General features: G+C 30.6%; 1 long non-coding RNA gene across 21 annotated transcripts; it reads left to right on the top strand.

Annotated features, from left to right (window-relative positions):
* The first annotated feature begins 3,588 nt into the window (after positions 1-3,588).
* LOC145114087 (uncharacterized) lies at positions 3,589-22,295 on the top strand. Of its 21 annotated transcripts, none has more exons than XR_013710921.1 (28): positions 3,589-4,360; positions 4,437-4,500; positions 5,691-5,753; positions 6,553-6,629; positions 6,703-6,800; positions 7,117-7,181; positions 7,988-8,072; positions 8,495-8,573; positions 8,664-8,759; positions 8,831-8,924; positions 9,678-9,744; positions 10,090-10,190; positions 10,378-10,429; positions 10,700-11,418; positions 12,147-12,188; positions 12,492-12,530; positions 12,646-12,675; positions 12,749-12,778; positions 13,509-13,565; positions 13,650-13,690; positions 13,790-13,889; positions 14,832-14,907; positions 15,007-15,705; positions 15,784-16,000; positions 16,207-16,246; positions 17,276-17,625; positions 18,744-19,012; positions 21,961-22,295. It is a non-coding gene; the product is annotated as an uncharacterized LOC145114087 (long non-coding RNA). The 21 variants fall into 21 exon arrangements; XR_013710935.1 differs by lacking the exon at positions 14,832-14,907 and having other exon boundaries at positions 15,007-15,085; positions 15,610-15,705; XR_013710928.1 differs by having other exon boundaries at positions 10,700-10,762; positions 10,850-10,896; positions 11,321-11,418; positions 13,790-15,705.
* The last annotated feature ends 440 nt before the right edge of the window (positions 22,296-22,735 follow it).

Below are 22,735 nucleotides of genomic sequence, written 5' to 3' on the forward strand. Positions count from 1 at the left end.
AAGGTTATAGAGAATACTGGTTTTCCTTTGGAGAACCACAACTATAGCCAAAAATTTTCTAAGCGTTTTTAAAATACTGAACATACTACTGGTATAACTAATTCGAGTACGCATTATCAGACTTTAATTAAGTATAGCCTGGCCAACTATGCTTAATTAAGGAAACTTAATGGAGGCTTGAAACGGTTATAGTAGAATTATGTTCAAAAAGATTTTCAACTTAAACTTTTGAAAAACAAAATTTTTCGGTGTGCGTACGGGCATTGCATATTATAGGCATTCATCTAGATACACTTAGAAACTAAGTGCACTTTTATAACAATGCCTTATTTAGAAATATTCTTGTCCCTTATCAAGTGCTAGGTTAACCACTTAGGTTATATCACTAGCTACTCTAGGAGCAATGCACTTAGTACTGAGAATGAGTATTCCTTGGTAGCTATTGACTTTAGATATAAGGTTAGTAGCTAGATATACACTAGTAATAATCATAAGTCGAAACATATACAAATTATTCCTCAATACCTCTTCATCGTCTTCGTACTAGAGTTACAACTAGGAAAAAGCGTTTCGATATCGACACAAATGATAATTGGAGCATCGCGTAAGGAGGTAGATGAGTCGTCACTAAGTAATCACTTGGATACCATTGGTGGGCATTTCGGATTCGACTCACGAGGAGACACGAAGGTTTAACCCATACGTGAGACCTTCTTAATATGCTACAATTTAGCTCTACGTTGTTTCCACCTTGAGCTTAAAACTTAACATAGGATGTCCCTTTGACCTCTATAAAAGGTCGTAAACTGCATTGACACCATAAAACGTTTTACAAACAATTTTTCTTGTCTTTTATCTTGGGGGAAAAGACATCGGCACTCGCCTTGTACTCACCTTAGTATTTAGGTACGATCGGCTACACTAACATACTTATTCCTTATTTCTTAATCTTCCATCAAAAAGTTATTTCGTTTCATCGGTTTTATTTTATCATCGATAAAATACTTTATAACCACTTTATACAACTTACTAGACCTTTCCTAACAATTTACGTCATATTCTCGCTAAAAATCTTTTGACAACTTGCTTTAATTTAACACTTTTCTTCAAAACTCAATTTAACCAATATTTGTTTTGACATTGCTATTTCAATTTCATTTCAATCCATTTCAATGGATAGATGTGCTTTTAAGGGCATATAAACCATTTTAAAACCTTGCTTACCATTTTGACACGTTTTCGAAAAACTTAGAAACAATTTCTTTTATAAAAGTGTTTAGACTCTATGCTATAAAACTTAAACATATGACATTCAAGTTCATATTACGTGTAAAAGCTTCACTGGGTCTTTCAAACCACTTTTGTTTTGGTTGACCACTTCCTCATTTAGGCATTATGCTTTACTTAAATGTGTTTTCTTGAAACCCAACATGATATTTTTACAACTTTCTAATCCAAATGTGTTTACAAGACATCACTGGTTCCTACATTTAAAAACACACCTTATTTGTTTATTTCATTTCAAATTAGTTTTATAATTTGTGTTTATAAAACTTACAACATTGTAAAACTTAGTGTTCACTTTTAAACTTTCAGTGACGTACTTTTGACAATGCACAATTATTCATCTAAATATGTTAAGTCTTTACCTTATCCGTTTTAACCATTGTTGGACCCCAGTCAAAAGATCAAAACTGTCAAATTTTCAATTACGAGTTTTAGTGTTTCTTCTTTTTCACAAATGGAGTTTAACTTAATAGATAACTCGTGGATTTTTAGCAAAACTTAGAAAACACTTTAGAACTTCTACATTTCTATTTAGTCATCAATATACATCAAATATTGAAGTTTGAAATATATCTCAATGTGGTTTTAAATCTACCTATAGGTATTGTTCTTATAATTTTAACAATAACAATCATTGTCGCTGCTACCTTCCTTTTTCTTTCCCCCAAACTTTATTTTCCGCTCTCCTTCTGATTTTAGATCTCGCACACCATAATATTAACATAATACATTGTCTAACTTTGTTTCTGTCTATTTTGCTTCTCGTGGTATCATGTTCGTATACATAAAGACTAGAAGTCTACCCTTTCGTTTTGAGCGATTAATACGTGTATAGTCATGAGGCATACTTTAATTTTAGTCAACTTTGATATATTCAATTACGCCTTTTACCATATACATCTTGTTTTTATTTTGAAATCTACTATAAGCAAGTGATCCTTATTTACATTTACTCTTTCGTTCTAAATTCAAAAACTTGATATAAAATGCAATCTTCATTGTATTTTTCCTTATAAGTAATACACAAGATGAATACATTTATGCTTATAATTTTTCTATATCTGAAAAATATATGTGAATGATATGTATCCTTATGTTTCTTCTTTTCTTTAAATACATCAAAAGTTTTGAATTTTACGATTATCTATTCTCTAAATGATTGTTTTGTAGAAACACTAAACTATGAATGCACTATTTTCAAAGATTGACATTTTTACACCTTTTTTAAAATAGTATTTTACTTTGCAATTTTCAGTGAGTTCCTAAAACTCTCAAACTTGTTTTCATAAGTATTCTGACTCCTCTTAAACTTGTATTTGTTTTGACTTAGACAATTAGTCAATTTTACAAAAAGCGTAATGTCAATATTTCAAAAAAAAAAAAAAAAATCCCTTAATGACGACTTAAACATTTAACTTTAATTAATCTTTATATTATTTTACTACTTCGTTTGATCGCCACACATGTATTTTCATTATCTCGGAATTATTACATATTTTGATAATAGTGAGATTAATTATCATTTTTAAACACACATTTTGATAACAGTGAGATTTCTATCACTTCTAAACACTTAAAATGCTATCTACACAATGTGATTTAAAATATCATAAACTTTCACCGCCTTCATTAGAAACAATGACTCTCTAATTATATATATTCTTCGAGTATACTTCCATTATTGTAAGAGTAACCGTAGTAGTAATTATAGCATCGGAGATCCTCAATCATTTCGTAACTTATTTTGTAGACGACACTTAAAAAGCCTTTACATTAGAGAGGTACCAAAACTTCGTTGCCTACCCTTAGTACGTATCTTTAGGAACTTACCCTTGATCATTTATTTTCATTCGTGCTACCCCTTCTTATTTCAAAATATATATTTTCCAGATGTAGTAGTCAACCCGGAAGTGAACAAATTGTTCCTAATCTCTTCTTTATTAAGCGGCGAAGTTACACTTAGTGCAAATTTAGAATGCAACTTAAAGATCAATGCGGATTTAACGCTCAGTGCAGTTGGTGCATCATCGAAACTTATACCGCTCTCTTAATTCAGATAATATCTAACTAGATAATCTTTTCAACTAGGTCGCCATGGTCGGATCATGATTTCCTAATCCTAATTTCTTGCAATCTAGACTGTAGAACTCGAATTAAGGAAACATTACTTTCATTATAGATAAAGAAGTGGGCTCTTCCCTTGGAGAATTAACCCAAAATAATCAAAGAGTTCTCAAAGTCACCACCTCTCCAATTATACAATTGCATCCGGTTTAGTTCTAATAGAATTCGTCACAAATTGAATTTCGGGACGAAATTCTTTCAACCGGGGAGACTAAAGATCGAAGTTTAGTTGCTTTTTTTTTTCCTGATTGGCGGGTTTTTTTATCTGTAAAATCTGATTTTCTTACTGCATTGCTGCACAAGTTGTCTCGCAACATTAAAACAGAAGGAAACTACATAGTTTTTCTGTAGTTTCATCGATCGTTTTTAGGGTTTCCTTCTCTATCTCGTTATTGGGTTTTTTGTTTATCTGTAAAATCTTGATTAAGCGGGTTTGGTAGCCTTATTTCAGAATGTGTTTCTGTGGTTTTGTTGTTCATTTGATAATGTCTTGTGTGGTTGGATGATTTTTTGGGTCGTTTGAGAATGTATTTCAGATTCTGTCAGCACTCTTATGAATAACCAATTTTATCAGATGATGATGTTCTAGTCAAATCTCTTTTTATGGGTGTGTGATCATCGAATACTTCATCAGCTAATGTTTTCTTTGTTTCCCCATTGGGATGTGCCCCTGTAAGATCATCAACAAACCAAATAAACAGTAATACCAGAAGCTATCTAAGCCTAAGAACCCAAGATTAGTATTATACCAAATGTTCAACCTCCGTCTGCTCGATGAAATGCCTGGGAAATCAGTTGAATCCCAGACTTCAAATTTGAACTAGGAACTTGGTTAGGTTGAGATGATTATGTTGGGAGTTTAACCTATAACCAAATGAAGTTCAGGAAATGCTCCCTTGAATAGGATGCTAAAGCAGCTATTACTAACTTTGTATCAGAAGTTACACAGGTGGACTGGACTGACTTAAATTTTCCTTATACATGTTTATATCAATTTATCCTTCTAATATTTGCTAAATGTGCAGATACCTGAGATTCTTTGGTTGTCAAAGCAGATTAAGGAGAAGCTGAAAGAAGTTGATTAAAATGGTAAATTCTTTTGGTAGCAAATAATAAATTTAAACAGTACAAAATTCAACTTTATAATTTTAACTAGAAAATAGTACAATTCCTTTATGATATTTTGGCATGCCATAAAGTATTACACATATTAAATTAAAATTAATGCCATAGGAACCAAATAAATTTTGTTTCTTTGTTGTAAAGTCTAAATAAATAATGGGTTTGATATTTAGCACGTCCAACTGATTTTGGAAAAAAAAACTTACATCAGATTGTGTATTGCTCATTATATAAGGCACATAACCCCCCTTTTTTTTTCATCAAGTGCTGCACTGATAAAGTGCTACCTGGATAATGATTTATTTAATCTTCTGGATTTGTGTCTATTTTATCTATATGATTGACTTGATAGAAAATGCTTTCATTTAGCATAGACATCAATCTATTTTTTTATGTTAAAAGTTCACTTAGTTTAAAAGTTATTGATGTGAAATTCATATCTAAGTGATGCTTTCTTGTGTTTGGGTTTTGGAGATCATAAATCTTTGTTATGGACTGATGGTAGATGATATAGTAATCAGAGGTTTTTCACTTACCCTATTTGCATATGTAAGTGTGATTCTGTAGTTAAAATTTGCATGTTGTTTTTCACTAACTGAAATTTATGGTTACAAAATGAAGATTATAAGTAATAAACAGATTTGAGAAACACACTTGCAAGATGGGCAGTTGATCATGAACCAAATCCATGGGGGTTTTATGTAAATGCATTTCATGTGACACAATTTCATCAAATTCCTCAAAATCTGTATTCAAAGGATTTTATCATTCCTAGGGAAGAATTGAAATTCCATTATTTATTTCTTCATTAAAAAGTCTAAATTTATACCTACAACCCAAATATTATTTTTCTTTCTCATCCCTAATTTATCCTAATATACAACTCCATAATTGTAGATATTCATAATCAATTACCATATTATTATCTATTTAGTGTTTAATAGTTGTTTCATAAATAAAATATTTTTCCAGTAAATAGCAATCCTATCATTTTATTAAAAAAATCACTAAAGAGTGTTTTGGTCATTTAACATAATTTTCATTTTAATTCTTCTGATAGATTTGCAAACTAAATAAATAACAACAAATGAATGGAATTGAAATCTTTTTCATTTGCTGTCAACCATATACATGATGGATTCCATTTCTTTTGACAGATTCCATTCATTATGGTGGAGAAAAGGAAAAGAAGATATCTGCCCCTGAGAATCAAACAAAGTGTATGCTTTTACCCCTAACACTATAAAACCATTCATGCCTTTTATGTTCTTATTTAGTTTTCATGTTATTGTTTAAAGTTACACTTTTAGTTCCATTGAATCTCAAATAAGGGTGTTTGGTGATTTGTAATAATGGAGACGATATGTAGGTGTACAGGACTACAGGTAGTTATAGCAATGAGTCTATGACCCTGTTTTTGTTTTTCCAGAAATACCCCTCTGTTCCTCAAACTTGTGCTTATTTATTAACTTCAGGAAAAGATGGGATAAACCTACTTCATGTTAACAAATAAAAAAAAGATGATTGGTCAAGCAAGTGGTGATGTGTTGTTAGTAGAACTTTAATAGTTTTTAAAACCCAAAAAAGTTTTGTTTAGTTGTAGATTGTTCTTCTGTGCACTTTAGGTGTTTGATGAAATGTCTTGATTAAGTTAAAGAGTTGTTTTGTTTTGTTTTAAGGGTGAAAATGTTATCGGATTAAATTATGTGGAGAGAAGTACATATTCACAAGCCAAATTAATTTATTAAACAACTTATCGAGCTATTAGAGATTCAATTAGGGAAAGGTAATTTATTGTTTGTATTTTTAACTCAATAAGAAAGAAATAGAAGTGTATTTTGGTTCTAACTAAAAAATGCATATAAAGTTGTGCATTTTCTGTTTAATTAAGTTGGGATGAATTTGTCGTGTTGATAGGCTACCAACTACTGTATAATTTTGCATATTTGAAAAAGTTTTTGATTGTCGTTGCTACAAAAATATGTGAACGAACTTATGTTTGTAATTTTGTGTCTGCAGGATTTTAGAGATTGAAATTTGATTTTTGGGGTGTATTCTTTTCAGACCATGAAGCCTTTGATCATCATATGTTACATGTAAATATTTTAAGTGCTTTATTGCTCATTCTCCCATTTTAATGACATGGCTTTAATTATAATGAATGTGCAGGAATGAGAAACACACTTGCAAGATGGGGCACTTGATCATGAAACTTATCCATGGGAATTTTATGTAAGAGGGTATTGGTGGTTACTTTCGCATCTCTGGTGAGATAATAATCATTTCTTATGTGTCAATGAAAATACTGAAATTGTATCTATATTTCATATTAATTTCTCCATGTTGGTTTTGTACCTTTTTTTATACTGTCTTATAAATTTGATTGTATAACATTGAAGCACATGGATCCTGTTCTGGTGAATTATACTTTATCAACATACTGGAGTGGCTAATAGTTGAGCATGCATATTCATACATCACTGTCCCTTTACGTTTTGTCCCCCTATTATATTTTCAAAGTTTTAAATCATCTTTCTTTATGTTTTAGAAGTATTAAACTACAGGTAATGCCCAATCTTACAGGTCCAATTGCTGATGGAAGAAATGGCATTAGCTTATTTGTATCATTTAAAAAACTTATTATTCAGGTAACTTCAAGAAATGGCATCTCTATCATCTCCAATAACATGAGTTACTCTTTCATGATTTCTGCCATTTTGATTACTGATTTAATTTTCAATATGAATTGGTGCTTTTTAGGGAAGTAACAACCCAACCATCACCCTTTTCTTTTTTGTCCACCAAAACCAGATGATGTCTGTTGCTACAATATGTTATACAACTGGATTCACTTATGCTTTTTCTTTTCTTTTCAAGTCTAAGTCTATCGAAGCAGAATCTTTTCTTTCCACTTATTCCTTTTCCTACATACTGTAGTACTTTCCTATGGACACCTGATTGCAAGTGTTGCTGGTGCAAAGAAAATGAGAATTTTATTAGATTGGTTCTTCAATCTTTACTTTAAGTCCTACCAACATCTGATGGGTTCGATATTTAGCATGCTCAACTGATTTTGGAAAAAAAAAACTTAGATCAGATTGTGTTTTATTCCTTATATAAGGCACATAACCCTTTTGGTCTTTTTCATCAAGTGCTGCACTGATAAAGTGCTACCTGGATAATGATGTCTTACATTTCCTGGATTTGTGTCTATATCTATGATTGACTTGATAGAAAATGCTTTCATTTAGCAAAGACTTCAATCTATTTTTTTTTTTGTTAAAAGTTCACTTAATTTAAAAGTTACTGATGTGAAATTCATAATTAAGTGTTGCTTTCTTGTGTTTGGGTTTTGGAGCGCATTAATCTTTGCTATGTGCATATGTAATTGTGGTTCGGTAGTTAAAGTTTGCATGCTGTTCTTTTCACTAACTGAAATATTTGGTTACAAAAGTGGAGATTACAAGTATTAACAGAAATGAGAAACACACATGCAAGATGGGACACTTGATCATGAATCAAATCCATGGGAATTATATGTAAGTGCATTTCGTGTGATTATTAACTCCTCAACTTTTCTCAAATGCAACAGTTAAAAGTTTTTGTTTGTGATAGATCTATCATCCAAAGATGTTATTCCTAACATGAAGTATTCTAAATCAGCATGTTGTTTTTCTTTCCTACATTTTCTATTTGGTTCATGGATTTCCTAGAAATTTGAAGGAATTGGAATGGGAGATCTCCCTTCAGTTACAAATTTGGTTGACAAAATGGATGGAACTGCATTTCATCAAATTCCCTAAAATCTGTATTCCATTCGTAGGAAAGAAATGAAATTCCATTATTTATTTCTTCATTAAAACAACTAAATTTATCAAAGTGTATTTTTTTTACCTTTTACAATATAAAGCCCTTCATGTTTTTTATGTTCTTATTTACTTTTTTTTGTTATTGTTTAAAGGTACACTTTTAGTTCCACTGAATCTCAAATAAGGGTGTTGAGTGATTTGCCTTCATGGAAACAATATGCAGGTGTACAGGTAGCTATAGCTATGAGTCTATGACCCTGTTTGTGTTTTTCCAGAAATATCCCTCTGTTCCTAAAACTTGTTCTTATTCATTATCTTCAGGAAAATGATGGGATTAACATACTTCATGTAGAATCAATAAAAAAAGATAATTGAATATTGCATGGAAAACGCTTTAACACTCATTTAGTATGCCTGGTAATTCTTACAAAAAATATCTGTTATTTAGTCAGTTCTTCTATTTATTTAAAAAGTGTGCTTTTATTTAGAGAATTGGGACATAAGCGAAGGGAAATGCTACATGGTGTGGTCTTTGGTGGGTTGAAATGTTAAAAACAAGTGGTCAGTATAAACTATAAAGAGGTAGTAATCAGTTCTCTTTTGTGAATAAAAATATTGTATATGAGAATTTTGTGAAAAGAACCTCAAATAAGGAACACTATGGAGTCAGTCATATTTGAGATCATGTCTTAATTTGGAACAGGGACCAGAAATGTTACAAGAACCTTAAATAAGGACCTAAATTCATAAACGCACAGCTTTATAGCATCATATTTTCATTATTTTTGCTTATTAGGACATTAAGCAGCGAAAACGAGTTGTATTGTATGGCATTGCTAAAACTGGGTAGATTTTTGAGTGTAGAATGTTGTAGTAAGATGAAAGGAAAGCAGGATTCTATATATAATAAGAAATCACTGAAAAGTACATTGCTAGGTTTAAACCCTAGAATAGATTTTCAGTTGCCTCGATTGTTCTGTTATAAATTGTTATGAATGAGAGAACAATTTCCTCTCTTTGGTAAGTTTTCTGTAGTTTGTTCATTATTAGGACATCATACTTAAAAAAATCTATCCGAGCATAGCTATGAAAATTGCTTTGTATCTTGATGACATTGCTATAGTTGGGCAAATTTTTCTTAGTATAATGCTATAGTTAGAAAATTTGAAAGTAGGATGCTATAATACACAAATTAATGCAAGTAGATTGCTATTTCTTGCAACCTATATTGATGTATGCTATTCCTCCTGTTGTAAACCAATACTTTTTTTTTCCTTCTATTTAACATATCCATGTATCACATTTCTCATTTGTTTTTTAATCAATTTCTTTCAGGACTTTGTGCATTTTCACCATGTTTGGATGATTGGTTTCTAGCATTTCCAGCAAGTACCACAAAAGGGTGTGTCTATTATCATGGAATGATGAAAAAATCTGCAAAAATGTCAAATCAATAACATAACCCCAAAGTTTTGACTTTGTTGATTTCAAAATCAGTTATTATTTTTTCAAAGCATAAGATTTGAGAAACCCATGTTTGATTTCATGTGTAGATACCCTTGGTCACTACAGATACTATTTTTCAAGATCTGAAGTACATTTTATCACCAGATATCTACATTGATGCACTTAATTCCAAAATATCTTGAAATCATGATTCGTTAATAATACAGATAGATGCTCATAGATCTGCACTGATGCATTTAATTCCCAAATATTCTGAATTAATCTTTCATTAATAATGCAGATTGATGCTCATAGATCACTACTGGCTGCAGTGCACACATAGCAACAACATCGTAACAGGGGACATTAATTAGGGTTCATTCTGTTTCAGAAGCAACCAAGGTAAAATACAATATATATTCAGAAATTTATGGTCTTTTGTTCTTTAAATCTATTTCATTCCATTTGTTTATACTAATTTCCAACATTTTGGTCTTAATAGTTTCCGAAGGGGGACATATCCATCAACTAATTTTCCCTTATACATGTTCATATCAATTTATCCTTCTAATATTTGTTAAATGTGCAGATACCTGAGATTCTTCAGTTGTCAAAAAGCTGACAGAAGTTTGATCAAAATGGTAAATTCTTTTGGTAGCAATTAACGATTTTAAACAGTACAAAATGCAGCTTTATAATTTTAACTAGACAATCGTATAATTCCTTTATGATATTTGGCATGCCAAAAAGTATTGCATATATTATAAAATGGAACAAATGCCATAAGAACCAAATATGTTTTCTTCCGTTGTTGTAAAGTGCAAAGAAAATAAGAATTCTATCAGATTGTGTATTGTTCCTTATTTAAGGCACATAACCCTTTTATTGAATGACTTTTGACTTTTTGACAGATGTCTAATGCTTTTCTTGGTCAACAATTTGGCTGTTTACTCAACAAAAAGGATGTGGATGAGGTTCTATCTGAAAAAATAAACAATTTTATTTTAAGGCTATATAATATTATAACTATTTGTAAATGTTAACTTTTAAACTTTTCTCAGTTGCAACAGCTAAAGGTTTACTCAACAAAGACGTATTCTAAATCAATGTGGTGTTTTTCTTTCCTACCTTTTCTATTTATTTGGTTCATGGATTACATAGAAATTTGAAGGAATTGGAATGGGAGATCCCTTCAGTTACACATTTGGTTGACAAAATGGATGGGAATTGGATTCCATCAAATTCCTCCCCAATGTTGGGCCTTCTTTATTCTCACCCCTAATTTATATTTCTATATACAACTCTATAATCAATTATTAGATTATCAGTTATTTATATTTCTTCATAAGTCATTTTTAAAGTCATTACTTTTCTTAAATGTTTATGAAATGAGAGTATGAATGTTTGATGATGATATAATTAGTGTTTAATAATTGTTTCATAAATATTTTTTTTTTCAGTAAATAGCAACCCTATCATTTTATTAAAAAAATCACTAAAGAGTGTTTTGGTCATTTAACATAATTTGACAGATTCCATTCATTATTCTACAACAAGAAAAGGTTTTAGAAACCAAATAAAGAACTTATGGTGGAGAAAAGGAAAAGAAGATGCCTCCGAGAATCAAAGTGTATGTTTTTACCCTTAACACTATAAAGCCCTTCATGTTTTTTATGTTCTTATTTAGCTTTCATGTTATTGTTTAAAGGTACACTTTTAGTTCCATTGAATCTCAAATAAGGGTGTTGGGTGATTTGTCTTCATGGAAACGATATGCAGGTGTACATGTAGCTATAGCTATGAGTCTACGACCCTGTTTGTGTTTTTCCAGAAATACCCCTCTGTTCCTAAAACTTGTGCTTATTTATTATCCTCAGGAATTGATGGGATAAACATACTTCATGTTGAACAAATAAAAAAAAAGATGATTGGTCAAGCAAGTGGTGATGTGTTGTTACTAAAACTTTAATAGTTTTGAAAACCCGAAAAAATATTGTTTACTTGTAGATTGTTCTCCTGAGCACTTTAGGTGTTTGATGAAATATCTTGATTAAATTACATGGAGAGAAGTACTTCTTATTCACAAGCCAAAATTATATATTAAACAACTTATTGAGATATTAGAGATTTAAATAGGAAAAGATAATTTATTGTTATTATTTTTAAGTCAATATGAAAGAAATAGAAGTGGATTTTGGTTCCAACTAAAAGTTGAATATAAAGCTGTGCGTTTCTGTTTAGTTAAGTTAGGATGAATTTGGTGTGTTGATTGTCAACCAACTACTGTATAATTTGCATATTTGAAACAGTTTTTTGATGGTCATTGCTAAAAAAATAAGTGAACTTTTGTGTCTGCAGGATTTTAGAGATTGAAATTTGATTTTTGGGGGTTATAATAAGGTAAAATGCTTGGATCTTAAGCATTTTTTTGTGAGCTTGTTTATGTCATCTCCTCTCTTACTATTTCTGAGATTCCAAGATTAAAGAACACAAGTTGTTTGTTAGGTCAAAACAACGTATCATGATTTTTTTTTGTATATGGTGTCCTCTCTGTTTCTAAATCTCATTGTGTGATACGAAAAAGATGAAGTTGTGTTTGCATTCATGTACAAGTCAAATAGCAATCTACTTTCTAGCTAATTTAGCCATGTAGTCAATTGTTAGTTTTCTCTAAGAAATGTTTTTTTTTCTTCATTCAAGCAGGTGTCATTCAAGCAGGTGACAGAGGAAAGGTTAAAAGAGGTAATCTGTATGTTTTTCACTTACTTATACTGTGTGAAAGTTGCACACAGTTCTAAGAGTCTAAACTTGTGTCATTTTTAAATTATTTATTTACGTGGTGGTGTATTCTTTTCAGACCATGAAGCCTTTGATCATCATGCTACATGTAATTTTTTAAAGTGCATTATTGCTCATTCTCCCATTTAAATTACATGGCTTTAATTATAATGAATATGCAGGAATGAGAACCAAATCCACAGAAGTTTTATGTAAGTCCTTTTCATCTTCATGTGATACAGTTTTGTTTCTATCTTTTCATTAAGTAAAACTTGAACGACTTGGATTTTTTGACCCTTTACTCAACAAAAGAGGATGTGGATGAGGTTCTTTTTGAAAAAAAAAAGAATAATTTAATTCAAGACTATATAATAGTATATCTATTGGTAAATATAAACTCTTTAACTTTTCTCAGTTGCAACTATTGAAGAATTTTGTTCGTGATAGATTCATCTTCCAAAGATATTACTCCTAACATGGAAAAATGAATAATACTCTAAATCAACATGTTGTTTTTCTTTCATATCTTTTTTCTATTTTAATCCTAAGAGCAACATAGGACGTGTTTGGTTCGTGGATTCCATAGAGCTTTGAAGGAATTTTGATGGAGATTCCTTCAGTTACAAATTTGGTTGACAAAATGGATTCCATCAAATTCCCACAAAATTTGTATTCAAAGGATTTTATCCGTCCTAGGGAGGAATCGAAATTCAATTATTTATTTCTTCATTAAAAAGATTAGTTTTTGTATTAATAATTATTTATTTTTCTTCATAAGTCACTTTTAATGTCATATTACTTTATTTTAATGTTTTTGTACTTGTTTCAGAAATATATATATATATATATATATATATATATATATATATATATATATATATATTTTCAGTAAATATCTTAAGTGGAAATTATTCCTTTTTCTACAAATGTTGCTGGTGGAAGTCTTGAAGTTATTTTCTATCCCTCAACTGTGTAAGAAACTATGGTGCCTCTGTTGGAGTAAGAAACTCAAGTTTATGTTCTTTCCATAGTAAGTTCATGATAATGATTTTTTTATGAGTTGAGACCTACTGTGTTCTGCAGTGTTCAATCAGTAAGGCTTATTGATGGTGCATTACTTAAAGGTAACAATTTACAAAACTTTCTTCAGCACAAGGACTCCTTTTTTTTAATTTTTTTTCCATACTTCAAGAAGATAATCTGTCTGATATTATATCTTTCAGGCACAAATTGCATCTCCTATGCTATTTGGGGCAGATTAGTATTTAACAAAATAAAAGACAAACTTGGCCATTGCCCTGATGTCATGTATCTTCTTAAAGTGTAAGTTTTTTTAATCTCTCTCACTAGGAAATCATACTTCCAAAAATCAATCCGATCATAGCAATGAATATTGCTTTGTATCTTGATGACATTTCTTGCTCTATTTGGGCAGATTTTTCCAAGTGCAATGCTATAATAGGAAATAAAGAAAGTAGGATACTAATAAACAAATCAATAAAAGTAGATTGCTATTTCTTCTTACATTTAAACCAATATATGTATACTACTCCTCCTGTTTCAGAAGTAAACCATACCCTCCCTTGTGGTGACAATGAAATTTCAGAAGTAACCCTTACTCTCATTTGCCTTTAGCATGCATTAGACTCAGAATGATGTTAATGGGACACAAACAAATTGCACCAGTTATATTTCAACTCAAAAAAAGAAGGAAACTATATACATGATTTTTCTCTAGTTTTGTTGGGGGTTTTTGTTTTTTATTTTTCTCTAAAATCTGATTTTGACAATGTCTGGTAGGCTTATTTCAGAATGTGTTTCTTTTATTTTGTTAATCATTTGATAATGTTTTGCGTGTTTGGATGGGTTTTGAGAATGTATTTCGGATTCTAACATTTACCAAATCAGACCATTACTTGTTTTTCTTCTCTTTAACATATCCATGTATCACATTTCTTGTTTATTCTTTTTAATCAATTTCTTTCAGGGATTTGTGCATTCTCACAGACATATGAGGTCAAAAAGACTTTTTTTCGAAAAAAAACAAACACCACCTTAGTGTACAATGCTGTGGAATGATGAAAAAATCTGCAAAAGTTTCAGTCAATAACATAATCCCAAAATTTTGACTTTTGTTGATTTCAAAATCAGTTATTATTTTTTCAAAGCATAAGATTTGAGAAACCCATGTTTGATTTCATGTGTAGATACCCTTGATCACTACATATATTATTTTACAATATTTGAAGTACATTTTATCACCAGATATCTACACTGATGCACTTAACTTCAAAATAATTTGAAGTTAATTAGGGTCCATTCTGTTTCAGAAGCCACCAAGGTGAAAAACAAAATACACACAAATTTATGCTCTTTGGTTCTTCAAAGCCATTTCTTTCCATTTGTTTATACTAATTCCAAACTTTTTGATCATATTCAGTCTTATAGTTGCCAAAGAGGGACATTTCCATCAGCTGTATAGCTTCCTCAAATTCTTGTAGCTACAACTCTGATCAAAGGTGAAGAAACTATTGCTTTTGTTACTATAAATCCATGATCTTTTTTGGAAAAACGTATATTGATTCCACAAAGTAATGGCCACTATACTAATATGATGTTGTTGATCATCAAGGGTAATTTTGTCCAAAAGTATCATTTGTGGCTGGAAAGTAGGAGTGATGGGTGAAAAGGTCGATAACCTTTTTGTTTTGCCACATGATATTTTCACTAACTTTATCGAACAAAAAACTGTTAACTTAAACATTCTCCGATCATTTACCACTTTTTTTTTTAATTTACCCCAATCTTACTTTCTGTGACAAAAATAGCATGCTACTTCCATTTTTATCCTTACGGTTCCCCCTCAATGGTAAGCAATTTTCACTGCTGATTTTACAATGTATAATGTCCAAATAAGAAAAGAGTTAAAAGTTCAATGATATGATAGAAGTGATTCCTTCTCTTTTTGATAGTGGTATGATGGTTAATCATTTGTTTCAAGATTCTTTACTGAAATGATGCTACAACCTTCAACAACTCATAGTGATTGGTAATAATATATGTTGTTGGAGGGCTAGATGAGCTAATGCCATCAGCAATTGGGGCTAAGGTTGTATCATTTTCACAAATTATTATTCAGGTAACTTCAATTCCTTTTGTTGAATCATAAATTAGTGTTTGACTTCCGCTAACTCTGTCTTTGTTCTCATAATAACAGACTTAAACATCTCCTATAATATGAGTTGATCTTTCATAATTTCTACCACAAGAATTGGTGCTTTTTAGGGAAGTAACAACTGATTTAAAAAATTATCTTCAGCACAAGGGGGGCCTTTTAGCTTTCGATACTTTAAATTCATCTAACTCAATATTTCTCTCTCTAGAGGATCAGTGGGCGTTTGAAGTTGATCAAGTAAGGCTCTTCGCTATTTATGGTAATGTCTTATTTTGTAATATATGTTCTATTAGATTGTTTATTGTAGTAGTAAGATATACTTCTTTTCCTCATAATAGAGGATGCTAAAGCAAATATTGCTATCTCTATATCAAAAGTTACACAGGTGGATCGAACTTACCTAATTTTCCCTTATGCATGCATGTTCATATCAGTTTATCTTTCTAATATTCTGATTTGTTAAAGGTGCAGACTAAGGAGAAGCATAAAGAAGTTAATCGAAATGGTAAATTCTTTTGGTAGCAATTAACAGTTTTAAACAGGACAAAATGCAACTTTATAATTTTAACTAGACAATATTACACATATTCCTTTATGATATTTGGCATGCCATGAAGTATTACTTATCTTATAAATCTTAACTAGACAGAATTGTACCCAATTATATCATTGTAATTTCACCTTTTTTCTTATTAGGGTATTATTATGCTTTGAAAACTACCGAATTATAGATAGCATTGTACTTCCAATTTTGTTTGTCTTATTGTGACATTATACTTTGAATAATCTACCCATTTATACCATCACAAACTTTCATTTTTTATTTTATTTTTGCTTATTAGGACATTGTATTCTAAAAAATTCACCTAATTAAGCAGTGAAAATGCTTATGGCATTGCTTATTAGGACATTATATTCTAAAAAGTAGGATGCTATATATATATATATATATATATAAATATATATATATATATATATATATATTTGTAAACGGGTCTTTATTTTTAGTTTTTGAGAATCTTCACAAAGTTCTTAGTTAATAGTTTTATAAATCATGTTGTTATTCGGTTTTCATGCTCTTATTTGTCAATAGTTCATTATTTTTAGTTTTTGAGAATCTTTTAATAATGTAACATAGAAAAGTGACTACAATGTAATTGGAAAAAAAACAAAAGTAGAATTTTATAGTAAACAACGTTGGTATATATGTTGCAGGAGGAGTTGATAACATGAGATGAAAGTATCTGTCATATATGTTTAAGGAACATAACTAATACCCTAATCCTTGAAAAGATTCTCTAAAAAAGAATATTTTTTTGAAATTTTGGTACTCATTTCATGGTTTCATAACGCTTTTGGTCCATGGGTCTTCAACTTTATCAACACAGATGTTAAATATTTGAACATGATATCTCTTTCATTTCCATGTTCAAGCCCTAATAAACTTCATCACTTTCTTTAAAAAAGTTGTGTCTGATATCTGATTGATATGTTTAAAAAAGTCTGTTGTTTATTAAGTCATTTTTTGCTTCAGATCATCAAACGACTCGAATGTGAATTATTGTTGAATAACTTTCTTCAAACAACTTTGTCTTCATTGGAGCTTCCCAGATCTCTCTCTTGCGAATGGAACACCTTCATCTTCATTCAGAGGCTCTCCCTCTGTTAACAATCAGGAGAGACTTGATACAGCTACTACTTCAGAAGACAGACAGTCATTCGGGCAGAGGGCAGCAAAACAACAGACAGAGGACCCTGCCCGAGATATTTCCATTCAAGTTTTAGAAAAAACTCTCTTATGATGGTCATGGTCAAAGTCAAAGTCAAGGTCAAAACAAAAGTAGGTGAAATAATCAGGCTTCCAAAGACCACCATCATCTCGAGGTATTTCATTTTAAAAAACAAATTACGAAAAGCTACTTTGTACAAAAATAATTTGCTCTTATATAATTGTTACTCTTATCATTTATTTTTTGGCAGTTTGATAAATTATAATTGGTATGGGGAATGCCATGGCATCATCCTTTGGGGGTTGAAACATTTTATTTTAATTTTTTTAAAGGGTAAGTTTCAGAAAATAGCAACATACTTCATTTTTTTTTTATCAATATAAGCAATATACTTTACTTTCTAAACCCTAATAGCGACATACTTACATTTCTTTACAGATAAAAGCGTCACAATACTTAGATCTCTTCACCAATAATAGCAATGTGTAACAAATAAAGTACATTGCCCATAAATGAAAATATGTTGCTGTTATTAGTAAAAATATAAGTAGGCTGCTATTATGGATAAAGAATTAAGTGCATTGCTTCTATTGGTAAATAAATGTAAGTACAATGCTATTATGGGTAAAACTAAACCAATCAATCAACTTTTTTTAAACATTTTTTTAACACGGGCAACGAAACTAAATTTTGTTGTCAATTTATTTCTGTTTTTCAATTATACACACAATATTTTGCTACTATTTGAAATAAACAGTTTTTTTTTTTCTCACATGGCATGAGTGATCTCCTGTCTCCAGTATTATTCATCATGAAAGATGAATCATAAGCTTTCTGGTGTTTTGTTTCTTTAATGGAAATATTAGGTCCAAATTTCAACCGTGATCTCCTATCTCCAGTATTATTCATACACACACACACATATAACAAGGGTATTTTGGTCTTTTGATAAAAAAGGAATAATGAAATTGAGTTCCTTCCACCTGCCCCTATGAATGATTGAAGTCCATCAAATATGAAACTCATAGCAATTTGACGGAATTGAATTCCGTCCAAATTTTCAACCATTGAATAGAATCTCGAATTCCAATTCTTAGATGTGATTATCAAACATGGAATTTCAAGAAATTTGACAGAATTGAAATCTATCCAAATTATCAACCAAACACATGAGGACCTCACTAGAATCTTAAATTCCAGCTCTTCCGGAATCCGCGATTCCATTTCTTAGCTGTGGTTTCTAACATGCCTTTTATTGTTTTGATATGTCAGCTGGTGGAAGTACTCAGCAACCCATTCATTACACAGCTAGTTCAAACAAAACTACTGCTTGAATTACTTCTTCTGTTTCCACTGGATTATGATCCAATTCAAAAGGCAAGTAAATTTACTCTTCTACCCTCACAAACTACAATACTAGTTAAAATTTATCACATGGTTTCAGGGAATTCGAATACGATATAAAAATAAGGTTATGTATGGAAGGTGATATGTTATGGACACACTATCTAAGTGAACACCTTCATCTATACGAAGCCAACGTAAGAAACCAAACTCTACTTTGTCTATAAGTTTGGTTGTTATATCTGAATGCTATTTCGATGCTAAGGTATAAAACTCTCTATTAAAACATTATACTTTCATAATCAAACCTATTAAGAAATTCTACTTTTATTTTATTTTTTTCCTATCAAGTCACTGTGCTCGGAAAAACTAAACATGTTTGTTTTTGGTTACCAGTTATAGCATTATAACTTCAAATTTTTTATTATTAAGACAGTGTATTCTCAAAATCTAACCAATTGCAACAATACACTCCAAATTGTAACTTTATATTTTCAAAACCTAACATATTAAGACATTGTAGTTTTAATACATTCTACTTTTAAAATCTAAAACTGTTTAGTCATGGCTGCCAATTGTAACATTGTACTTTCAGTTTTTTTTTTTCCTATTAAAGCATCATATTTTTAAAAATCTAATCAACTGTAGTATAATACTTTCAGTTACACTGTAGTTTCACCATCTAACCTACTAAGATATTAACATTTTAATTTTTTCCATTTATGATTTTAATTCTTTTATCTTAAAAGTTATGCATTGAAATTTAACCTATTTAGGTACCATATATCTATCAAGACAATTATAACATAGTATTCTAAAATCTAACCTATGAAGATATTTTTCTCTTATTTGTTTTTTCATATTAAGATAATGTTATTTAAGCAATTATAGCATTATTATTTAAGTAATAGCTGTATGGTTTCAATATCTAACCTATTAACATGTACTTTTATTTTTACTTTTTTATTAAGACACTGCATTATAAAAATTTAACGTATTAAGACTTTGTATTTTACAAATCTAAACTTGTTTGATTTTGGTTAACATTTATAACATTTTATATAAAAAATCTAACATATTTAAATGTTTTAGTTTTATTTCTTTTTTCTTATCAAGACAATGCACTTTGAAAACATTTTACCTTAAAAGGTTTTTTATTTTGTTTTTCTACTTAGACACTATCTTTTGAAAATCTAAACAATTACAGCATAGTACTTTTAAATTTAACTATTAATAGATTTTCTCTTATATTTTTCCTAATGAGACGTACTTTGAAAATCTAAATATGTTTGATATTAGTTACCACTTGTAGTATTATACTTTTAACTTTTTAACGTTATACGTTTTAACTTCTGTTTTTGAATAAGACTAATTTGGATACCTAACATATTTAAGTGTGTGCTTTTTAATTTTTTTTTAATAAGATATTTTACTTTGAAAACATTGTACCATTCAATTTTTTTCTTATTGGGACTTTACATTTTTAAAATGTAACATATTTTGATAATTATACTTCTATTTTGTTTTCCTACTTAGACATTGTACTATGAAAATCCAAACAATTATAACATGGTTTTCTTTGGTTACCACTTGTTGTGATTTACTTTAAGTTTTCTTTCATGTTACTTTTTTTTCACTCTAAGACAATGTACTTTAAGCTATTATTTTATTTCAAATATTTCATTATAGGTTCAATATGTAACCTTTTAAGACGTTGAACATTTAGTTTTTTTTTCGTATTAAGACATTGGCTTTTAAAAATTTAACCTGTTAAAACTTTGTTTTATGAAAATCTAAACCTGTTCTGCTAACATTTCTAGTATTATATTTTTAGAATCTAACATACTTCAAAGTTGTACTTTTTACTTTTTTTTTCATAATAAGACATTGTACCTTTCAACTTTTAAGATATTTTTCCTTATGTTTTCTCCCTATTACACCATTGTAAAATTGAAGAGAAGAGAGAAAGATGAGTCTTAAGGATGGGGGTATGATCTTTCTTTTCACTATAATTTAATAAATTGTAAATTAATATTAAAATGTAAAAAGTAAATAAAAAGGACAAAATAATATTTTCACTTTGAACGGGGACCAATTCCACAATGAAATTTTGATTTCCATTAGGGTTTAGAAGTTTTGTTGTTCAATTGTATGTTGCTTTAATAGTGTTATGACATAGATCAAGTATGTTGCATGTACCCTTAAGAGTATGAGATATTTTCTACGTTATTACATGTAAAAACCATCATCATTTGCTAGATATTGTTGGTCGGTGAATCCTTATGTGTTTTTGGTCCCATGGCCTTGGTTCTTGTGAGTATGAAGCTACTCCAGAACCCTTGAGCATCATTTTTAGCCATTTCTGAGGTTGATAAGTCATAAAAAATTGGATCTTGAGGGTTGTATTCCTCCCATGCACGAGGAGTTGGTCGTTTGTGAAGATATGAACCTAAGGTTTGATGTTGGGCTCTATTAAACCATGAAAAAGCTTAAAATTGTCAACTTTATCGGTTAAGACCTCCCCAAGATTTAGATCTAGGAATTGGACATTTGGACTTTGCATATGAAGCCTTAAAAGTGATTTTGGACAACAGAGTGTTACGTAGGGCGTAACCTCTTGGTATGCATGGCATAACGGGTTGGCCTCGTATGCCTTTTCTGTGGACATCGAGTACGCATGGCCTTGTGCCTTGGTTAGTTGGGTCTAGTATGGGAAGGGTAAAAGACTATTTTACCCTTGGTATGAGAGAATATGATTTGGACCTTTAGGGTTATTACCCTAAATAGTAATTAGGGATGGTTCAGATGTGTTCAGTATGAGGAACCTTTGTAGCAGCAATGCGTTTTGTGACTTAGATATCTTCAGTTTGAGGTGAGTTTCCTCACAGTATTTGCGGGTCGAAGGTACCAATGTCGACCCATTGATTTATGTGTATAAGATGCTAGTCGACCCATTGATTTATGTGTATTTGTTCGTATGTATACCGGGCGGGACCTAATGAATGTGTTGGGCGGGGCCCATCGCATGTTTCTGACAGATCTATATCAGGCGGGGCCCGATGCCGGACATGGCCCGATGTATGTATGGTATGTAGTATTTTGGGGAACGCACTAAGCTTTGTGCTTACGGTTAAGTTTTTTTCAGGTACTTTCGGTTCAAAAGGGAAGGGCCCGACATGATCGCATCGCATCCACTAGTGTTCAACATTTTATGATTTTGGGATTGTACTCTGATAACTATTTTTCCACATTGTCCAACTATGATGGTTTGAAATGAATGTTTGATGGTTTTGGTTGACTTAAAAAAACATTTTTTTACTTAGTATTTTTGGGATGTTACAGGTTTACTCCAACGCATATCGTAAGTGGGTGCTATAAAGTGTAATTCCATGTATGACTTGATAAGCAAAATTGTATGATTATGTAGTCAAAGTTTATTCGTTCATTTTACCTTAATAGGAAAAGTGATATCTTTGGGCCCCTCGGTGTTTTGATGTTGACATTATAGTGTTGGGCCCAACCATAACTAAATTGTTGTGTTCAATTGGTAGTCTAATAGGAATCGTCACAAAACGGGATTATCGGGAAAGTGAATCTTGGACAAAGAGATCGATTTTAATCCATGTATCATGTTCATACGATATCCGGAAGAACGAAGAGATAATTGATCACTTATCTTATGACCAACAGAGTCTGGTAGTGTCTTTGAAAACATTTTTTACTGGTTATTTGGAGTTATAATGTTGATAAATAAAGGTAAATATAACACCCCAAAAATCATAGAAAATTTTAAAATTTTAAAAACAACCATTAACCATCAGTGTTTACAAAAAGAGTCGTTGTTTCAAAAGTAGTCATATCAGAGTGTCCTAAAAATCCATATAATGAAAATAGGAAGATGTGCACGATCAGGCCTTCGT

The sequence above is a fragment of the Lactuca virosa genome, chromosome 5, assembly GCF_052849685.1.
Source record: "Lactuca virosa cultivar CGN04683 chromosome 5, Lactuca_virosa_CGN04683_v6, whole genome shotgun sequence".
NCBI classification, from domain to species: domain Eukaryota; kingdom Viridiplantae; phylum Streptophyta; class Magnoliopsida; order Asterales; family Asteraceae; genus Lactuca; species Lactuca virosa.